Below are 20,712 nucleotides of genomic sequence, written 5' to 3'. Positions count from 1 at the left end.
CTTATTATAAGGTCATTGTAGAGATTATCTCAGATACCCTTTAGACCCATGCTCAGATACAGTACCTCTCTTCAACACACACAAATAAAACAAAATGTCAGAAGTTTGATGTGTAATAGAAAAAAGAAAAATTGGGACATGTTGCAGCAAGAGCAGTGGAACAGCAAAAAATAAAATGAAAATAACATTGAAATGTATTTTTATTGATCTATAAATTATGTAACATTAGTATGATACAAAGCAAGTTTGATATGACAATGGCAAACACATAATTATAATATTGTTTATTTTCCTTAGATGTTATATTTAACATATTTACATAAAAGACCAAGATGTAGGCAAAAGCGTCAGTAATTTGACTCCATTGAGTGCTTTCAGTAAACAATAGGTTTCCCCCACAAACATCTTATTGCCTTAATTGAACCTCCTTGAGAAAGAAAACCACACACTTTGTAATGTAAATGTTAATTGTAGTAGACAATGGTTCTAGGTAAATAGCACCCCTGGACATGAAGTAAATGAAAGGAATACAGGCACTTAACAATGAAAGGTTGTTTGCACAAACAGTGCTTCAGATGTAAATAAACAAGGGTCTTCTCAACGGTCACTATGGTAGTAAAACTTTGGCACGTGTTCAGCAGCCAAATTGAGAATTTATGTTATTAAAGTCTCTCAGAGTTTCTAAAGGAAACTAACAGTAGTTTTACAGGGTTTTCCAGTCTGAAGTCTTACAAGGAATTGAAGCTACAAAGGAAAATGTACTGCCTTTGAAGAAAATTTATATATTTGAGAGTGTTAGTAATCTAGGTCACGTGGAAGATAATAGGCTATTTTGGGCATCTTATTGCAATGCTTGTGTTTATGTGTAAATGCCTTCACAAATGTTTGCTTGGTGACATGTGGCCAACTGTAAGAACTTTAATGAAAAGACTACAATGGGACCTCTAAAACCCCAAAGTGTATAAAGCTAAGAATAGTTATTTTTAAATTAAGATTTAAATTGCCTGTTTAGAATGCATCTAGCTGGGACTATTCCAAAACAACCTTTTATCATATTGTTACTGTAATCAACTTTCTATAGGCTGATGACTTCATGGTTTGACTTCCAATATGTATCTAATTAGCACAATCAGGCCAAGTTCCTAGGTGTGTCATCTTAAGAGGAAAACAACCTGATGAATCATAATAATGACTGTTAAACGGAGATTTATAGTTAAAATACAATCCAGTCAAAACAGAAGCCAAAAGGTGGTCACAAGGCCATAAGTAGAGACTGAGGATTTCACAGAAGGGGCAGGCAGTATGGGACTTTTCTTGAATCACTTTCCGCTAGTTTTCCTTAAATACTGAAAATCTCAACCAAAGAAGAAAGCCAAACTTACTCATGGCCAAATTAAACAGCGGTTAAAAATTAACAGAAACAGACAGTATGCAGCAGCCACAGATCAGTTGGCGTTGCCATTTGGGAGGCTGCAGATGGCTGTGGGTGGGAAATGCCTTTACTTTCTTAAGCGATGGAGATGAGTATGGTGTGTGCACTTGATGTTTTTTTCATACCCCTACCCCCCAACAGGGCTGTCTGTCATAGGCTGCCGGCCAGCTTTACCACTTGCCCCCGAGCGTGGGAATCGGAGCGTCCTGCCGTTCACATCTCCTACATTCCGTTTAGCGGAATCAATTAGGCAGGACAGACCCTCAGATTCCCCACCCCCTTTCCATTTTTGTCAGGTCTATATACGTCCTAATTATTTCAGTTTGGGATGCCAGAGCTGTTTCCTGGATAGACCTGATCATCCTTAAACAAAAAGAGAGGAGGCGCACACGTGGGTTGTGGCGTAAATGTCACTTTCATTTCCAATGCTAGGCGCAGAGTAAGACAGAACATTTTTTTAACACTTTGACAAGAGGGGAGGCGATCTCGTCTCCATCATGTCTTTCTGCTTCAGTAGCTTCCTCAAGGAAACCCTCTTGGAACAGAGAAGCATCTGTCCTTGTATTTTGAATAGAAGAATAAAAATCAGACTTTGCTTTTGTTTTCTTCATTTTTCCCTGCTAGTTCTAAGTCTTCAATAGATATAAATTATTAACCTCTCAGTATAAACTTTTTTTAAAGTCTAATTTTACGAAATTTGACATACAGCCCAAATACATTTAGTTTCCAAGCACAATCTTCAATTTTGGGGGGAGGAGCTTCAGAAGGGAACTGCCCAAGTCTACATAATTATGGAATCATTTTTAAACTAGGTATCAGACATCTCTACAATATCTAAAAAAAAAAAGTTGCTCTTATATAAACTTTACCTTAAATAGAACAAAATGTACATGCATCTTTACTCATTAGTACTGTACAATTCTCCTTCGCAGCTCTAACAACCCCTTTCAAAACCTGATACGTTTATATCTCAGCATATATGTGTCAATTTCCTCTCATCCCACCTTTCATCATAAAGAAAAACAAAAACAAAAACAAAGTTAGATTCAATAAGTATTCCTGACCTTTCTGGTTTTTACTGTCTCTTGGTTGTAGTCTTTCTTTCTCACACGCTCCTCGGCGATCTTGAAGGAGTTTTTACTTTCGGTTATCTAGCTTTATGAAGACCAATACACTCATACAGCTAGATAACCAAAGATAACAACTCGCTTCCCTCACATGCCTCTGTCTTCCTCTTGCCAGACTCCAGATCCCGATCCTTTCCGCCAGTACTGAAGAGTAGTCGTCCAGGATACTTGCCGAGCTTAAGATTCCTCCTTTTATGTAAATATGACCTGGTTTCTGATTGTGTATGTGCGGCTAAAACATCCACATAGGATCTGTTGCCTTCAGAGTTTATTCCGAACTTTTTTCCCCTTCCAGCAAGTAATCTCCGGCAGCGTTAGCCAACAATTCATCTATTAATATCAGAAAATAAAACCAGCTATTAAGGTGCAGCAAGCTGTTGGGAGTGAGCAGCGGCATCCATCCCTTCACAGGCCTCTATTTGCATTGTAAATCGCTTCATTCTCACGCAAGACTCTTTAGCCTTCCTCTATAGAGATGTACAAAGCCAACGGCAATTTCCAGCGCAGGTTAAGGAGGAAGGAAAAAAAAATCCCATTCTATAGAAGTGACAGCTGATTCAAGGATCTGCTCCCGTTTCTTTTGGGTTAGGCATCGTGAGTTTTTTACCAAGCGGTGGCAGCTTGATTGCACATATCTTGTATGTGAGTGTTTTGGGGGGAAGATCCTCGATTTCACAGGGCTTCTAGGCAGGGGAGGAGAAGATGCCGTCTTGCTGGTGTGCTGCTGCCCCCGGTCTGAAAGAAGGAGAAAAGGGCCATCATTGGAGGGGCTTTCATTGCCAAATCGTGGACCAGCCCGGCAAGGTCAAAGGTTCGAGACCGCGGGAGACCAAGGTAATGATGATGTCATGAGAAATCTCAAGTACATGGTTATTGATATGCATCAGTGATCAGCCAACTGCCCCACGCCTGCTGCCTGAGTAGCAGCAGCAGCGGCGGCGGCGGCGGCGGCGGCAGCAGCAGCAGCGGCAGCGGCGGCGGCGGCGGCGGCGGCGGCGGCGGCGGCGGCGGTGGCGGCAGCAGCATTGCAACAAGCCCTATTTTCTCAATCAACATTTCTTCCGCTAGCACTACCGACTGCTTCTGGAAAAGCAACCCGCGGCCTTTTACCTCCTCGTTGCTAGTGTAGATCGCTCTAATATCCAAAGACTGGAAGAAATCTCTCTCTAAGGACAGATAAAAGCATTTCAGGTCTGGGGAACGTCTTTGCCTGCATTTCTCTTCTGGCAGATTGCATAGGCAGACAGATGGAAGGCACTTTGCTATGCTTAAAGCAGGGCCTCGCTTTCTGGGGCTGGGAATCAGATCTGTATTACGCAGTGAGTTGATGTGTGATTATATTGACAATTTGCTCTGGTGTGTTTTTAATGGTTTCACAGCTCAGTCATGTTTTGTATCTATGTACCATGGCGATAGGGCAGCGTATTTTGTTCTGTAAGTTCAAACTGAATTGCTTTAAGCAGGTGGACTTCATCCTGGTTTTTAGAAAATGACTGCATATATAGGGTATGTGTGTTACAATGCAGCACAGGTAAACATTGCAGCAATAGTTTCTAATGTTGTACATAGCTCTGCTGTAATAAAAATGCTGAACCTTTGTCTATTGTTTTAAGCATCAATTCTCATACAGAAAGACAAAATGCACTACTCTTGCTTTTGCTTTTGAAACTATGAAAAAAGTATTGTTCCCTCCTGGAAAATACAGCTAAAACACCTGGATGTTAAGAGTATAACTCTACCTTCACCTTTCCTTTCCTCACTCCCTCCTTCTCCTACTTAGGGGGGAGTTAATTAGCCTCATCCCTTTTCTTAGAACTTTTCAAAGTGTGAATATGATCATTTCAAGGAATTCCTATCTTTCTTTCCTAAAGGGCCATCTATGGCTAGCATATCTATAATATGTATATTATTATATGTACTGAACTGTGTGGAACTATAGTTCTAATATTCAAATATTAATCAACAAAACATCCAAAGTAGTCTACATATGTAGTATGTAGACTACATACTACATATGTAACAGGCATATTCACCATGGGTGAACTTTATGAACTGTTCTTCAGAATTCAAGATAAGTTTGGTGGTGTTGCCATTCTTAAAATATATGCTAAAGAATGTAATTAATCTTAATACACATTGCACACATTACTAGTTTATCACAATACCCTCATTTCTATAGGTTGACCATTTTTCCCAAAAATTAAAACATTTTCAGAATTAACACACACTCCTTCATTAATTCAGTAATCTATTCATTTAAGACCAGAGTGTGAATATGCTAATCCAATTACATACAGAGAACACATATGTACACCTGTAGAAAAGACTGACAAGACCAGAATTGTTAGGAAAAGTCCCCAATGAAGAATTTACACACTAATATCACACCAATTAAAGATATGACTTAATAACACAGATGTCAACTTTTCCTTATTTTTTTTTTAATTTATTTGCCTTTGTGGTGAGCATTCTAGTATTGATTATTTAGAAAAGACTAAGCTGCGGACACTGCTCATCTATATTTTTTATCAAATTATGGGTCAAGAGGTACGAGCAGAATTGGCTGCATTAGGTTATACATCAAGTACATGTGCAAACTACAAACTAATTCAGAGAAACACAATCCTGGAATTGCCATTCCTTCTCAAATTATTTGGTCACAACATAAACTACTGAATAAAAAGTTAACACATCACTGACGTTATGTAAAACCCTAATGAGCTTTGAAGTCTTAGAATATTGAAGAGTATTGTGGCCTTGCTTTCCAAGAGCCAGAAGCAGAATCATTAGTGATTTGGCATGTATTACATAACGCAAGCATGTGATCAAGTGTATTCAATTCCTAAGTCAAAGCCCAATAAATTCCAGATATTTTTATACTATCTTTTTGCTTTAAGTAAACCTGGGTGGGGGCTGATGAAAGTAGAAACAATGAAGCATGCATGTCTGTGTATATGTGTGTATGTGTATGTTAACTCCATGTTTGTGTGAATTTGCAAATTATTATAGCTATATTTCCACACTTGACAATTAAATGCATTTTAAGAACCAAAGTACTCATCATTGTGCCAAAATACAACATCTGAGATGCTTCCATGATTAGAAGTTACAGAAGATACTGCCTTTAAATAGCATCTTCTAGGACAACATCACATAGTCAAATCAACTTCCTCCAGGACTGGCCTCCAATCCTGGTACACAGACCATAGATCCATCATGGGAAGTCCAATAAGTGAAATGAGCCAATATCAAGATTATAGGCAGCCTGTTCACTAGTCATATAACCAGTTAAATATTTTACCTCTCCATCATTTCTCAGGGTATGGAGAAATAAAACAAAATACACAGAAGGGCTTAACACTGAGCACCTGATTTTTTCAATTTTGCCAATATTTATGCTGTGGTTTGCCATACATATTTTAAAGGTTGGGTGATTACAGAATGGGAGACAACTTAAACAACATGCAGTTCTAAAGATTCCTGGCAATGTCTGTCACACATTGTTAAGAGCAACTCTTAACACCTTCATGTTTTAAAATCAGGCATTTTTGTTTTCAAAAGCTACTGAATTGAGCTCAATTTGAAATCTACATATTGAAGGATATACTGAATTCAAATGGTTTGCCTGTTCATTCTCTAGTAAATTCCCATTAATAACTAGTAGATTAAGATGTGATTGTCATGCTTGTTTTTTAATCTTTTTATAGGTCTCCAGATGGCTGAAACATGAATTAAAACATGCTGGTTTACTTGGGAATAAACAATCTCTGCTTAAGTTTAAACTAAAAAGTTATGATTTTCCACATATTCGGAACAGAATTATGCTATTCCATAAATTCAGATACATTGGGTTTGTCACCAATATTAGAACATCCCTGAATCCTATTCATACTACTGCAGAGTACAAAAAGGAGTGGCCTACCACCAAAATCCCTTTAAAATATTTGGTTTATATGATTCTTATGCATGTAAACCACAGTCCCCTAACACAGTTAAGATTACCATGTTCTTTATAAAAGTCATTTAATTTACATCCATTTGTGTAGTTCATGTAAGGTTTCTGACTGCCTTACTTTCTAATAAAAGTACTCTGTTATTTCTTCTGTATCCCAAATTTCTTTTTTATAGGTAGTTACAGGTTATGCTAGTGTTATGCTTGTTATATGATATACAAAGGTTCCTTACAGGGGCAAGAACTGAACATATGGAAACTTAGATTTTCTGGAATTCCATCTATTGCATTGGGAGATATGCAATACACTGCAGGCCTGACATCCAGTAAATAATAATTTGCTTTGATTTTGTACATCATTTTCATTTTATGGAATGTAAATTTTAGAATTACCTTTGGTTGGTTAGACAGTCTATTCATTTTATGCTTCTTTGCAGTCTCATCTGAAAAACAGTCAAGAAAACAAATGATCACAGTTTATATATATGTATACACACATACATATATATATATAATCATACCTAGATATGGCTTCATTTAAAGTATTGCAATTACCATGAATCCTTAAAATGCCAAGAGAGTCCATAAAATCCCAGTATAGTGTATCCAGGGCCTCAGCATCCACAGGGTTAAATATGCTAATTTGCATTTAAATGGAGACATGCATGATAATGGGAATGCAAAATATGCAGAATCTGGAGGGGTTTGGGAAATTAATTTTTTCTTTCTCCTTTTATTTTTAGCTTGGAAAAGGGACTTTAGAAACATGAAGGATTTGAACCTTGCAATCTGCCATACAAAAGAGGAGTGAGGGTCTTTCTATGTTAAGATTTTAAGACTAAAATACAATCTTATTTTCTAAATGTTTAAGGGACTGAATTCCAGGCCTTTCAAACAATAGGAATCCCTGGATAAATATCTAATCCATTAGAAAGATGCAAATAGTTTACTGTAAAGCCACAGAACAGTGAGATGTGCATTCATATCTATGGTTTCTGATTGGCTCTTTCCCTCAGTAAATCAATGAATAATGTAAAACCTGATTGCTGTAAAGTGGTGGATTTTTAAAATTCCCTTCCCCCACCTCCACTCCCCCATTCAATATTCAGGAAGTCTTACACTCCTGAATATAGGCTGCTTTTCTTTTATGATTTTTTTATGCTTATTGTATTTTGGATTGGTGGGGTGGGGCTATTGATTTTGCAAAATGAAAGTACTATACTAGTTCAATGTTGACTCTACCAGCTAGTTCCTGAAACGGAGCCCTAATTACTGATGCCAAGGTGGAGGAGAGTGGCAGGTAAATGTGGCACCAGGAGAGGGAGGAAACTGAATCCAAACCCGTAGTTCTGGGCCCAAGGCAGCCAGAGCTCTAAAGGGGCCCCCCGGCCGTGGCCGTGACTTGACAGGGCCTCTGGTCTAACTTCTGATCAATTCCACTGCTGCCCTGACCCCTCGAGATAGTCCCCCATTCAAGCGCCGCCGGTACATTTGCAAGAGAAAACGCTGCCGACCCTAACGCAAACACATTGCTCAGGTTCCCAGCGCCTTGGGTTTCCGCAGATAATTCCAGGCCACAGGAAAGAGGTCTTGCCTTCCCCAGCAGGGTCTGGGCCCTAGGCAAACCGCTAAGACAAGGCTCCGTTTGGATGCCAAAAGCATCAGAAGGAATCGCTCCAAGTCCCAATAACTAACCACGAAGGTTACATCTTGATGAAGCTGAACTTGGGATAACCCTGTAGAGCGGCCTTTCGCCTCCCCAAATCCAAAAGGCAAAAAGAAAAAGGAGAAAAGCCATAAGATCGAGTTAGTTGCTATACTTAAGTTTTCCACCAGGATCGAATCAGACCCTTGTTTTCATTGCCGGGTAACTGCAACTTTGGGGCGTTAAAAGGAGGCGAATTATTCAACATGCGAACCCGGAATCCAGGAAAGCAAAATACAATTGTATTTAGCTACAGTTTAAGAGGGCAAAGTCCCATCAACAACAACACAAAATTACGTACAAATTTCCCCTTTCCAACGTGAAATGTTTCTGGCATCTTTCTGCCATTGGGAGTCAGACCCGTGGATAATTAACCATCCTGGCTCAGACAACTCATAAGATCAACAGGTTTGGCATCAGAGGCACACAATCAATTAGCTGAAGCAAAGGCCCGGACTGGCGCTCGGAGCGGCCCGCGGCGGCCTCTGCGGGCACCGGCGAGCGGGTGAGATGAGGAGTGCGAACGCTGGGCCGCGGCGGGCACTGCTGGCACCACGGGCGGAGCTGCAGCCTGAGGGCCGCCGTGATACTCACTTGATCTCCCTGCGCCAGGCAGTGCTGCCCCTCAAATCCATCCCGACAGAAATCGAGGCGCCAGACAGAAGACAAGATCCAGTCACAGCGCGGCCGCAGCACACCAACAGGCTCCTTTCGGCGTCTCCAAAAAAAAAAAAAAAAAGAAAAAAAGAAAAAGAAAAACAAAGAAAAAGAAAAAAGAAAAAAAGAAGAAGAAGAAGAAGAAGAAAGAAAGAAAGAAAAAAGAAAAAAAAAGGAAAAAAATTTTCATATCATTCCTCTCCTAAGCACATTTAAAACTGCCGCTCAATTCCACACAGTGATCCTTGCTTGATTGCGTCTAAAATAGTTTAAACGGGTCTTCCCTTCTGGGGAGAGAAGGGCGCAAAAGACCAAGGAGGATAAAAAGCCAACTTTTCCCCCCCACGCCAGGCACTTGCTTCCTGAGCCTCGGAGTGGAGAGTGAAGTGGTGTGTGCGAGGCTCGGCAAGTTTTTGGGGGGGCTGTCCAAGGTCTAGTCCAGCCCCCTCTGCCGAGGAGGACGTGCTCTGAAACTCAACCAATTTCCCCACTGCTTTTGTTACTGATGAACTGAAGCCCTATTGTTCATCCATTGCCACGGTCTTTTTCAGTCCCCACACTACGTTCTGCGTTGCCAGAGATAATGAATTTGCACCCAAACCTCTCATAGTCCCCTCATGACAGACGGAACAAATTAGAAATGTCTCGTCTGAAGGAGGGCAATGGCTACATTTCCCTATTGTAGGATGCAAAGCACACATTTCTTTAGAAACTTCTTTTGCCTTTTCTACCTTTTCTTCTTTTTCTTTTTTCCTCCAATTTTTTCCCCTTTTGGTTTCTTAAGACACATTTTTTTTTTTTTTTTTTTTTTTAAAGAATCGCCCAGTCTTGTTTTTCCAATGCAGCATTTTGTGTAACTTGTGGGCTTTTTACCTTCCTTCCTCTTTCCACTTAAGGACTCCCTTTGCAATTTTATTTACAAACTTGGAGAATGACCTTTTGACTTGCAGGCTTTTTTTTTTTTTTTTTTAAAGAAAGGTCTTTTGGTTCAAGTCCCCTTCGTCTCTCTTCCCCCTTTTTGTTGTGGTTGTTAAAAGTGTTTGGCTAAAGACAAGCAATACATTATAAGGATTTTTATTCTCTAAACTCCCGTGCTATTCAAAAGGTACCAAGGACGCGCCATAGGGGTTATCTATTTGAGGAGGAAGAAAAAGCGTGTGTGTGTGTGTGTGTGTGTGTGTGTGTGTGTGTACACGCGCGCGCGCGTTCGTTTTCCAGGGAAAGACTGAGATGTGGGCGGGTGGGGGTGGAAGTGTGCAGAAAGGAAAGGGTGGGGGCTTTCAGAGAGGGCTTCCTGCAACACGAGCAGGAGGACGTCAGGGGTGTGGGCGTGGGGGAGGGTGGAGGGGAAGCGGTGCAGAAATCCATCCCGCTGACTGCTGTGCGCCCCCCTGGGCCCCGTTGCGCGCCCCAGGCCGGCCAAAGCCTACAGCAAGTGTCTGCACGCTGGGGCGGTTGTTCCGAGCCTGCGCGCGTGCGACCGGGGGGCCGAGAGATGAGGAGAAGAGAGGGAGCGCTGTAAAAATTCAGACCAGTAGCCCGTATGTAAATGAAACCCGGGGTTGCGGGAGCGAAAAGGTAGTAATGCGAACCGAGGGCGCAGGGCCCTACCGGTGGCCCCCAGCTTTCCCGCCAAGTGCAGCCGGAGGACATACACCATGCGTGTCCTTGGCGGGATGGCCCCCCCGCCCGCCGCGCGCGCCCGTTCCCCGTGCACACGCACACACTCCCCTTGCAGTCGTGGGGCCCCGTGGCCACGAGCTCGTCAGGAAAACAAAGCTGGGTCTGCAAGGTGGAACTAGAAAACCGCAGCCTTGGCGGCCTAGGGCAGGTCAACATCGCGGCATTTGGCGCCCCTTCCTTGATTGTCTGCGGCTTTAAGCACTGGACCAGAAGAAGCAGAGGGCCGAGTAATAGCTACGTGGAAGAGGGTGGCGAGCACAGGGCTGGGGCGAATTTGCACCAGGAGATAGCAGCAGCCCCCGCCCGGTGCGCGGGCACGCTGACGCTGGCGCGCGTCGCGGAGGGAGGGGAGCTGAAGGCCTCCTTGCCGCATCTCCGAGAGCTGCTACCTCCGCGCGGAGCCTGCTGAGCCCCTAGTGAAAAACACCAGGCCAAATCCTTCAAGGCAGCGGTCACGGAATAGCTCGCACCTCAACTCCCTTCCCCCAAAGCAGAAGGAATGACCTGGCTGTTCAAGGAAAGCCTTTTGGGAGCTTCCCCTTTCAGTGGGTTGAAGTCGAACCCCAGCCTAGGAACTCTGGCCTAGATGGCTCCGCAGATAAGTCCCAGACGTGGCCGTGGAAAGATACTGATCTGTCATCTCACGGCGCCTGTCTTACCAGACCGAGCACCTCCCAACACACGTGCGCGCGCGCGGCGCGTACACATACACACACACGCTTGACACTCCCATCACATTAAAACGCGCGCTCCTGGCACTGCTGTTTATGAAGCCGACGCGCATAATGAGGTGCACAGGTAAATAGGTACCAAAACGAGACGCCCTCACCAATCGGCTGGGCAGTTTACCGCTCCCTATTGAGAACATGTGAAGCTTATCGTGTTTTAAGAATGATTTGCTGTTGTCTGTTGTCTCCCCCTCTTGTGGAGAGAAGCACAAAAAAAAAAAAAAAAAAAAAAAATCATATTCCATTGTCAGAGTCTTCTTTCTGAAACGCTGCCCGAGCATTGGTTTAAAACACTTGGGGATTCGTTTGGTTTGTTATCTGTTGTTTTCGGTTTGTTGTTGGGTGTGTTGTTTTTCTGAGTAGAGCAAAAGAATGTGTATGTGGTGGGGCTCTAGGCGCAGGACCAGAGTCCACCAGTGTGGCGGGAAGGCTGGCGAGGCTGTGAACCGCACGATGCAGAAAGAAGGCAGCTCGTCCTCCCCCAGGGCTGGTACCGGCACCCTTGGCACCTCGAGCCTGGGTTAGGTCGCCTCTGCCGCCGCCTGCACTTGCGGGCTCCGCCGGCTGCCGCTCCGTGTTTTCCCCCATCCCGGCTTCACGTTCAAGGTTTAGCTGCGAGGTCACGTCCATTGACGTCAGCTCCCTGTCTGCCTCTACGTCCGGCTACATTTACATACATCAAGGAAATTAGGGCATTAAAAAAATATGCAAATCCTGCGCGAAGAGGAGCGAGTGCATTCCTGGCGCGATCGCCTTTTATTGAAGCTTTTAATTAAAGGGGCCAGTTGGCGAGCCCCTGAAACAACCGCCAAAACCCCCAAAAGAGAAAAATAAACGCTGTAGCCTTCGGGAACGGTTGTTTCGGCTCCTGTTCTGTGGGCGGCTGAGGACCGCCGGCTGCCCGGCTCCGAGAAGAACAGGTTAGAGGAGGCAGCTCCAGCCCATGCATAATCAGGGCTCCGCGGCGCCTCCATTCTTTCCTCCTCCTCCTCCTCCTCGTCCTCCTCCTCCTCCTCCTCCTCGTCCTCCTCCTCCCCCTCCCCCTCCTCCTCCTCTTTCTACTCCCGCTCCTGTTGGTTCCAGCGTGTATTATTTTTAATACTGATGCATATGTAAAGATATATTTGCATTTTTAATTTGTGAAAATTTCAGGTTGTATCGTTTTATTGATTCCCCTCCCCTTTTTTGTTGCTATTTTTTATGTCTATCTGTCTGTTGTCCCTTTCCGTCTGTCTGGTTTTTTTTTTTTTTTTTTTTTTTTTTGCGAGTGTCTGCTGCTGTCTCTTGCTAGATAATATACAACAGTTGCCTCCCTGCTTCTGTTATTTAAGGCTACAAATATGCACATCTGTCATGTATGCAATGCCAGCTGTAGTTTGGTCATAAAAGAAAAGACACTTTTTTTTTTCTTTCCTGACATACCCCTTCATTGACTATAGTGCCCATCATTCAAGGCTCAAAGTTTGATTGTCTAATTAACTTCATATAGCAGAAATACAGTTCAGGTCAGTGCATTTGAGATAATATATGTATAAATGAAGTGATTTCAAAGATTTCTAAGGAATTTTCGAGCTAATTGGAGATGCGGTATTCACCGCTCTATTGCTTTCTAGCATTTCTTATTTCAAAAATTTTTATTTTAAAATGTGTACACACAGCAATGGACAGCCTTCTGCAAGGAAGACATTTTCAACCATGTTGTATGTTGTACTATGTCTGCTGCATTCAAAATTTACCGAATTTCATTTTTATCTTAATATGGATGGAAACACACTATCTTGATTGAAAAGTATCCTTAATTCCTGACTTTGATATGAAAACAAATACACAAACAAAACAGTTGACTATGTTAAGTCAGTTGATCTGCCCTAAAATATACAGGCCCTGAAATGGATTTCAAGCAATGGTAGTCTTGTTTATAGAATGGAATTTTCCTTCCTGGCAATATAACTATTCAGCACAATGGCTTTTGTATGTATGTGTATGTGTGTGTGTATGTATGTGTGTGTATGTATATATGCATATGTATATCACGTTAAGAATTTTTCCAAAGCTATTATTTTAAAAGACTCAATTCATAATTGCTTAGCCACAAAGAACAGAAAATATGCACACATGCAGCTTATTCAATTAGACAAGTCCAAGTACATGCACAGGTAATTAGTTTTCTTATGAATGACTTACCTGCACAGATACTCAGGGCAAGACTCAGCCTTCCCCAATGGCTTTCATGTGTAAATATTCACATATATTTCCCCCATTTGAAACCTACAGCTGTATGCCATCTTTCATGCTGGACTCTCCAGCATCCATTTTTAGCCACCTTAATTCTTATGGCATTTCCAGCCTTACCTCAAGCTGTAGTTTTTCCAAGCTTACACCAAAGTGCTCATATGATATGTCACCCAATAAAAAGTGGTCAGATGGCTAGGCATAAAACACTAAAAAATGGAAACACACTCATTTTTCACATTCACCCTTACCTTGCCATCTATAGCAAAATTACATTTCCTAAAGTACATTTTCAGCATATTTTGTGAATAATTGCAGGAGTCCTCAACTGCTTACGGAATTACTGGTTTCTGAGGGGGGGGGGGTCACCTGGCTCAGTGAAACAATTTGGCAGACTTAATGTCTCTCTGAGTTGGGCAACAATCAAATTGTGTGTAGCTGTTTGTTCCTGCCTGGACTCTAGCATGTACCTGACCGCCTCTAGCAGGAGCAGGACAAACACACCAGCCACGTTGTAGGGCATAGAGTGTCGGTGCATATATTTAGATGGCAGTAGCAAGGAATATGTGCATGTACGGTGTCTGAACATGCGTGTGTGTACAGACGCGTGTGTGCACGCGCGCGCTGTGTGACAGGGGACACAGGGAGGTACATCTCTTATCTCTGATCTCTCTGTAATCTCCTTTTCTGTTTCTAATCTCCCTTATTGGCGCATGGTAGTAACCCGAAGCGTGTGAATCGTCACCGTCGCTGCCGTGTGCGCGCTGTGGCTTACCCCGAGGGCCCGTGGTTTGGTGGCTCGCTGTCTTGATGGATGTTGTGGCAGAGGGCGGGTAGCGCCACTGCCGCCGCTGCCGCGGGTCCGGGTGCTCTGTCCCAGCCCAGCATCAGAGCTCGCGGTGCCGGAGCCCCCTCCCACCAGCCCTCACCCCCATTCCCTTTTCCCCTCCCCTCTGCGCCTCCCCCACCCCGCCCCGCATTACCATATGGAGGCCGAGTCCCTGCGAATCACAGCAGCAGCGGGCGGTATTTGAATAAGCCCCGCAACCCGGAGCAGACCCCAACTCCTCCGCAAGCAGCGTGTCCTGCACCAAAGGCCAACACTTCGGCCAGTAACTGGCAGCGACCGACACCTCCCTAAAGTGCCCTGCGCGCGCAGGGGAGAGGGCCAGATAAGGGTGCTGGGCCTCCCACTTGCTACTTTTATATTAACTTGACTGATAGAATCAGACAATAAATTTGAGAAGAGAGAGGGAGAGAAAAATAAGAGAAGAAATAAGAGGAAAGGAGAAGTGCACTGTAGAGGGGAGACGGGGACAGGGGAGAAAAAGAAAGAGGAGAAAGGGAACCCAGTTGCCTTTCCCTGAATGAAGGAGAGAGTGAAATGGGGACGAGGTGGGGAAATGATGGGTGGAGGAGAAATACCCAAATATCTAAATTTTGGACTTTTTAAGCTAAAAATACCACCTCACTGAACTTCACAACTCCAATTAGACGTGTCCATCCCCCCACGTCACCCAATGATTAGTTTGCCATCTCAAAAAATAATTATTTAGAATTGTGTAACAGATATAGAACTTAACAGAAAGGAGCCAATTTTATGAAACGCAGCAAAAGGCATGACATTAAAAAATGATGTTGGCCACCCCACGTTAAAAATTAAGGTTTGCTTTTAAAGACTTGGACCACTTGTGCAGGAATGTCCTCAGAAATAGTTAGACACAGGCCCAGAATCCAGAACAAAATGTATTCCGATATAGTCTGGACATTAAGATTTTTTTCCCCTCTTTGGTTTGACATGTTACGCTTTTCCTCTTCGCGAATTTATTACTTTTTCCAAAAATACAGATAAAGTGGGGGTCTTTTTAAAACATTACCGCAAATTTTTGATTGAAGATATTATTTTAAACGTTAACTTAAATATATAGGAAGTTCTATTTTGCATAAGAGCTTATGAATTTAGCGTATTCAATGCCGCCTCCTCCTCCCCCTCTCCGAATCAGAGCAGTCATTTCCCTATACAAAACAACCAAAATCATAATAAAATCTCCAGTCACCTATAGAATGTATCCATTGTAAATATCCCTCTCGGTATTCATAAGCCAAACGCCCTCCTTTTGAAACACACACAAAAAAAGAACGCCTCTGATTAATAATCTCTTATGCGGCATACTGAGGCCAAAGGAAGGGAGCCGCAGGACGCCAAAGAAGGGTGAAGAAGTATCAATACCTAGAATTTTAATACAGATTCCAAAGACTTGCTGACCGCTAGATTTTTTCCAAAGGGGATTAATACTTGGAAGCAATGCTTTGGGGGAAGACTACCACATTCCAATTACTGACTCCTTCCTGGTTCAGAGGAGGGGGCTGCAGTAAGTCACCCGACATCTCCGCCTGCATACGTGTGTGCAAGATGGTATGTAGCTTATGCATGTACCCAGGCCCAGGTTTCTTTTTTCTTCTTCTATTTATTTTTATATTTTTGAGGCAAGAAAATCGAAACCAATCCGCCCTTCCTATGACAAGCTCCCACGAAGCTAGGATTTCAACCTCTTTTTTTATTTTTGAAGCCAATGTGGAACCCAGTTTGAATTCCCCAGCTCGGGATTTTACCAGGATGTGCTCAGTACCCCACCGCCGCGCATGGCACATGAAGAGAAAGCAGGGAGAATGGTTTGCCGCTAAAGAAGCCGGTTTTGAGCCGCTTCCGTCGGGGCCCGGTGTTTGTCCCCAACAGATGGGACTCCCTCTCTCCCCGAAGGCGCTCCCTTAGGCCTACCAATGTCGCTGCGGTCGTGGCCAGGTGAGCAAGGGCACAGTTTCGAGAAGGCGGGTGGAGGGATCTGCCCTATCTCCTGAGCTCTAGTGGGTCATGAACCCACCCGGCGCGGGATGCTGAGTGGTGCTGGGGGCCTTTGCGGGGCTCCTGGCTCCCGCCAGCAGGGAAACAGCGACACCTACTGGCCTCATGTGCACCGCGCCTGGGCCGTCGGGGGCGACCCTGGGCTGCAGATGGCCAGGGTCCATGGACTTAGGAAGCCTCGGGAACCTGTGCCCAAGGCTCTCACGACCTCCCCAGGCCTTGCTCGCCCCAGAAAAGGCAGAGCGACAAATTCTAGGAACCCCCTAAGGGAATTGTACAATGGGGCTGAACATAATGCGCACACACATGCCATCTAGCCGGAGGTCCTTTCTTCAAGAGAATTGGAGGAACATACAGATGCAGTTGGTCACCATTCCTTGGTTTTATGAAACCCTTGCATAAGTTGGAGATCTGATTTCCTTGGGTTCATGACTCAGGCCTCTTCACCACCATCCCATGGCAGCACTGACTAAAGACGCTAGCTTCAAAAATGTCGAGTGCACCAGGCTTTCGAATTGGTTGAATCCTCCCGCGGGCCATTTTAGGGCACTTTCAGCGGTTCTCACTACCTTCAGGGATTGGGTTTTGGCAACTATTGTTTAAGAATTATGATCTCATTAATTACTCCTAAAGTAAAGAAAAATTTGGAGTGTATGTGAGAGAGAGTTATCAAAGTGCATTTCATCTATCTTTCTATCTAGTGTATACACACACACATCCTACTAAAGACCTTGGTGTCGGAGAGGGCGAGAAAGGATGATAGACAAGGCCTGAGGAAAATCTAGCAAGGATGAAGATGGAAAGAAACCAATTCATGTGTTTCAGATTCACTTTGTCTTCTGAGACTTATCTGTAAAAGCAATGGTCATTTCATATGAAAAGATGTCTTGTTGGAGAAAAGAGGGACCCCAGATTCCCTAAGTCTCCTATATACCCTTTTCCTGTACCACTTTCTGAGGCTGCTTGGGCCTCAGAATCACCTACTTGAGTGATTCTGATATTAACCTGCTCAAATATTGAAACATTCCTTCCCCTAAAAAGATTGGAATATTTGGATTAGTTTGAATCCTTGAGATTTCCATTTAAAATATTACTAATTAATAAATCCCAGAATTTAGAAAAAAAGCAACTTTTCATTCAAAGTTCAAGAGTTCATCTTGGAAATTATTTTCCTTAGCTTTAGATACTGGTTGGAACTAGATTCTAAAGTGTTTTGAGTAGGAGTGTGTGGGGGAAAACCTTGCAGGGACTAAATTTTTGTTTTCCTTCTCTACAATTGCATAAGTCTGCTAATTGTATTTCATTTAAATAAAATTGGAAGTTCTCAGTGATCCTGAAAGTCAAGAGTTTAGGTCATCACTATTCCTCTTTTATTATTAAAAAATACCTCTAAAAAGCTCAAGAAGTCTTCTCCTCAACCCAGTTTCATATGTATTTTTTTTTATTTTTAAAAAAATTCCTTCTAGTGGATCCAAATGCGTTCTGATAATACATGAATTCACATTCTAAAACAGCCCCTTAGCAGTTTCTATGTTGGTGAATAAACCTGTAGTACTCATAATGAATAAAATTGGCATTTATTTCAGTGAATTCTGCACCCACTGCATATCAAAGTCAACTTTCTCCCTGAATAATGAAAACCTTCATAGAAATGGAAAATGATTACAGGAAAACTAAATTACACTGGGCATGCAACAAGCACCCATCAACCAAACCCATTTCAAAGGTTTCTTTGGGTATTGAAAGCACCTTGAAAAATGTTGAATTTTTTTCTTTCCTTATTAGTTTTTAGAATGTATTTTTGTGATTCCAAAATCTTAGCTAGGATGATTTCTCATGGTTTGACTCTAAAAATTGTTGATTATGACATTTGGCATTAAAGAATATAGAAAATAGAACTTGTGTATCAAAAATGGTGGAAGGTCTCTGCATACTAATCACTCCCAAAGTATTAGTGTACTAAGCCCTTGTTGAAGCAAGGTTCTTGATTTAGAATATAAAATTAGGTCAGTGGAATGGTTTCTTATTTCATAAAAATATGAATATATATTCTCTATATAAACATATAAATATGAGTACATAAAATATATGTGGTTACTATAGTGATTCTGTGTGTGTATGTGTGTGTGTGTGTGTGTGTGTGTGTGAAGTAAGGGTGGAAACAAGGCTTTTCAGTCTGATTATGTCTCCCTTGACATATAACTCTTTTAATTTCTCTTATTTAGCAAAAGAATTAAAAAATTAAAACAGGTTGAACTGTCATTAGACTGTGTCTGTGTCCTTTGTCACACCTGCCCTCCCTCTGGGCTCTGGGCTTGCTATGGTGGGTGTGTGTACTTCCTTTCCTGCTTGTTGAGTAGCATGAAGGAAGGAAGGGATACAAGAAAGGAAATATTGATCAGAAAGGCACATGATTGTGTGTGAAAATGAGATGGATACATTTGAAAACCGGACTAAATCCCCAGTTAGGTGGTTGTTCAGGGAGAGAGCACTTGTTTATGGAAGCTAGCAGTCTGGTTGAAGGAAGTTTTGGAAGAGGAGAGAGACCCCCTGCCTTTGGAGTGGCCTCCTTTTCAGCTTCAGTGAAATCTGCAGGGGCTCACTGATGTTTGACTTCAGGGAGTAGAGCTCCAAGGACACCTGTGTGCATCTGGAGAGATAGGTGGAGATTGTGTGTGTGTGTGTGTGTCTGTGTGTGTGTGAGCGCGCGCGCGCGTGCACGCGTGTGTGTGCAAGTAGTGGAAGGCATTTTATTAAAATTTTTTTCGAAAAATATTTGTTCTAAAATTCTGCTATGTCATCAGTTGGGACCAGGCACCAAGGTCACTAACATGTCCAGGTTCACTCACAGACAGCGGTAACATTATTGCTTTCGATGATACGAATATGGCCTCTTTCGTTTCTCTGGCTCCTTATAAATACTTTTGAGTGGGGCGAGGCTCTAGCTTCTCCCTCCTCCCTTCTTGATCATGGCAAACAAAACCATTCTACCACTAGAGCCATCTGCCGCAGGTGTAATGGATGGCAGGGGGCCGACCTAACTACACTTCAGTCTCTTCTAGGTCGACACCGCTCTGCACCAAACAAATGAGTCCTGTTTCGCCACTAGGGTGCCGAGGTGGATGGTGGATGCTGGTCCCCGCCTTTGGCAACGCTCATCGCTTAGAAACCAGAGCCAGCTGACAACACACGAAATACACAGGCACAGAGAAAACGCCCAGCCAACTCGTGTTCCTTCTGCCCCCTCCCTCTGTTCTCTGTACACATGGAGGACACGTACACAGCCTTTACACATTTAAAAGCCCTTGTGACTCTCTCTAAATTCTTGGTAACTTACGACGGCCTTACTCATTGCACATAGCCCCCCGCCCCGTGTGTGTGTGCGCACGGGGGGAGGCGTGAATGCGCGTGTGTGTTTAAAACGCTTATTGGTAGGTCAGCAGCAGCTGATCAGACATGGAAATCCAATAATCTTTTCTACTACATACAATTTTTCATTAAAGTCAATGTTTTTAAAGAAAAAGAAGGGAAACTATCAATTTTCTGTGCAAGTCTGGGTTCCTAATTTAGGTTCCAGGTAAGGGCAGAGTGGCGAAACCCCCACCTTGTCAAACTTTCCTTTTTCGAGATTTGAGAGAGGTGCACATTCTCACTTCAAGACCGACCAGGAGCTGTTTGCACGCGGATGTGTAAAGGAGGAGAGCTGTCGAACTCTCGGCATAGGGAGGGAAATCCGATAGCGACAAACCCCCGAAGTCGCTTGTTCTGAACCTTGACTAGAATGCACAAGGTGTCTAGGGCACCAGCCGGAGGTCCAGGCTCTCAGGCATATAGCATCCTTTCCGCCCCACGCCGACCCCACTAACCCTCGGGCTGGAGCCCTCCTTCCATTCGCACCCCATTCAAATTTTCCTCACTATTTGAGTACGCGGGGTAGCGGTCTCTCTGCTGTGGGCGAGGACTGAACCCTGCCAGGTATCGAACTCCGCGGGTCCCCAGTGTACCCAGTGTACTTACCTCCAGCGAGGTACTGGCAAAGGGTGGCCCAGAAGCATCAAGTTTCCTCTCTCAGATGTTGTGCCAGACTTCCCTCCTGCCTTCCGCTCCTCTCGGCGGCCTCTGCCTCTCTCTCTCTCTCTCTCTCTCTCTCTCTCTCTCTCTCTCTCTCTCTCTCTCTCTCTCTCTCTCTCTGATTACTTGTGACTTTTAGAAGCAAAAGCTTGCTCATTCAGAGAAGAGAGGGAGGAGAGAAAGAGAAGAATGGGAGGAGGGAGGAGAGAAAGGGGAGAGAGAGAAGAGAGTGAGAGAGAAGGGGGATGGAGGATGAAGAGGA

The 20,712-nt window shown here is 43.5% G+C and overlaps 1 long non-coding RNA gene across 1 annotated transcript; it reads right to left on the bottom strand.

Moving 5' to 3' along the window:
- Positions 1–188: 188 nt before the first annotated feature.
- Positions 189–20,533, bottom strand: LOC306663842. Its single transcript, XR_013764560.1, has 4 exons — positions 20,397–20,533; positions 8,811–8,934; positions 6,905–6,954; positions 189–3,294 (listed from the first exon to the last, which is right to left on the bottom strand). It is a non-coding gene; the product is annotated as an uncharacterized lncRNA (long non-coding RNA).
- Positions 20,534–20,712: the final 179 nt, after the last annotated feature.

This window comes from Sciurus vulgaris, assembly GCF_902686455.1.
Source record: "Sciurus vulgaris genome assembly, chromosome: 6".
Lineage (NCBI taxonomy): Eukaryota > Metazoa > Chordata > Mammalia > Rodentia > Sciuridae > Sciurus > Sciurus vulgaris.
This window is presented reverse-complemented; position numbering and strand designations above follow the sequence as displayed.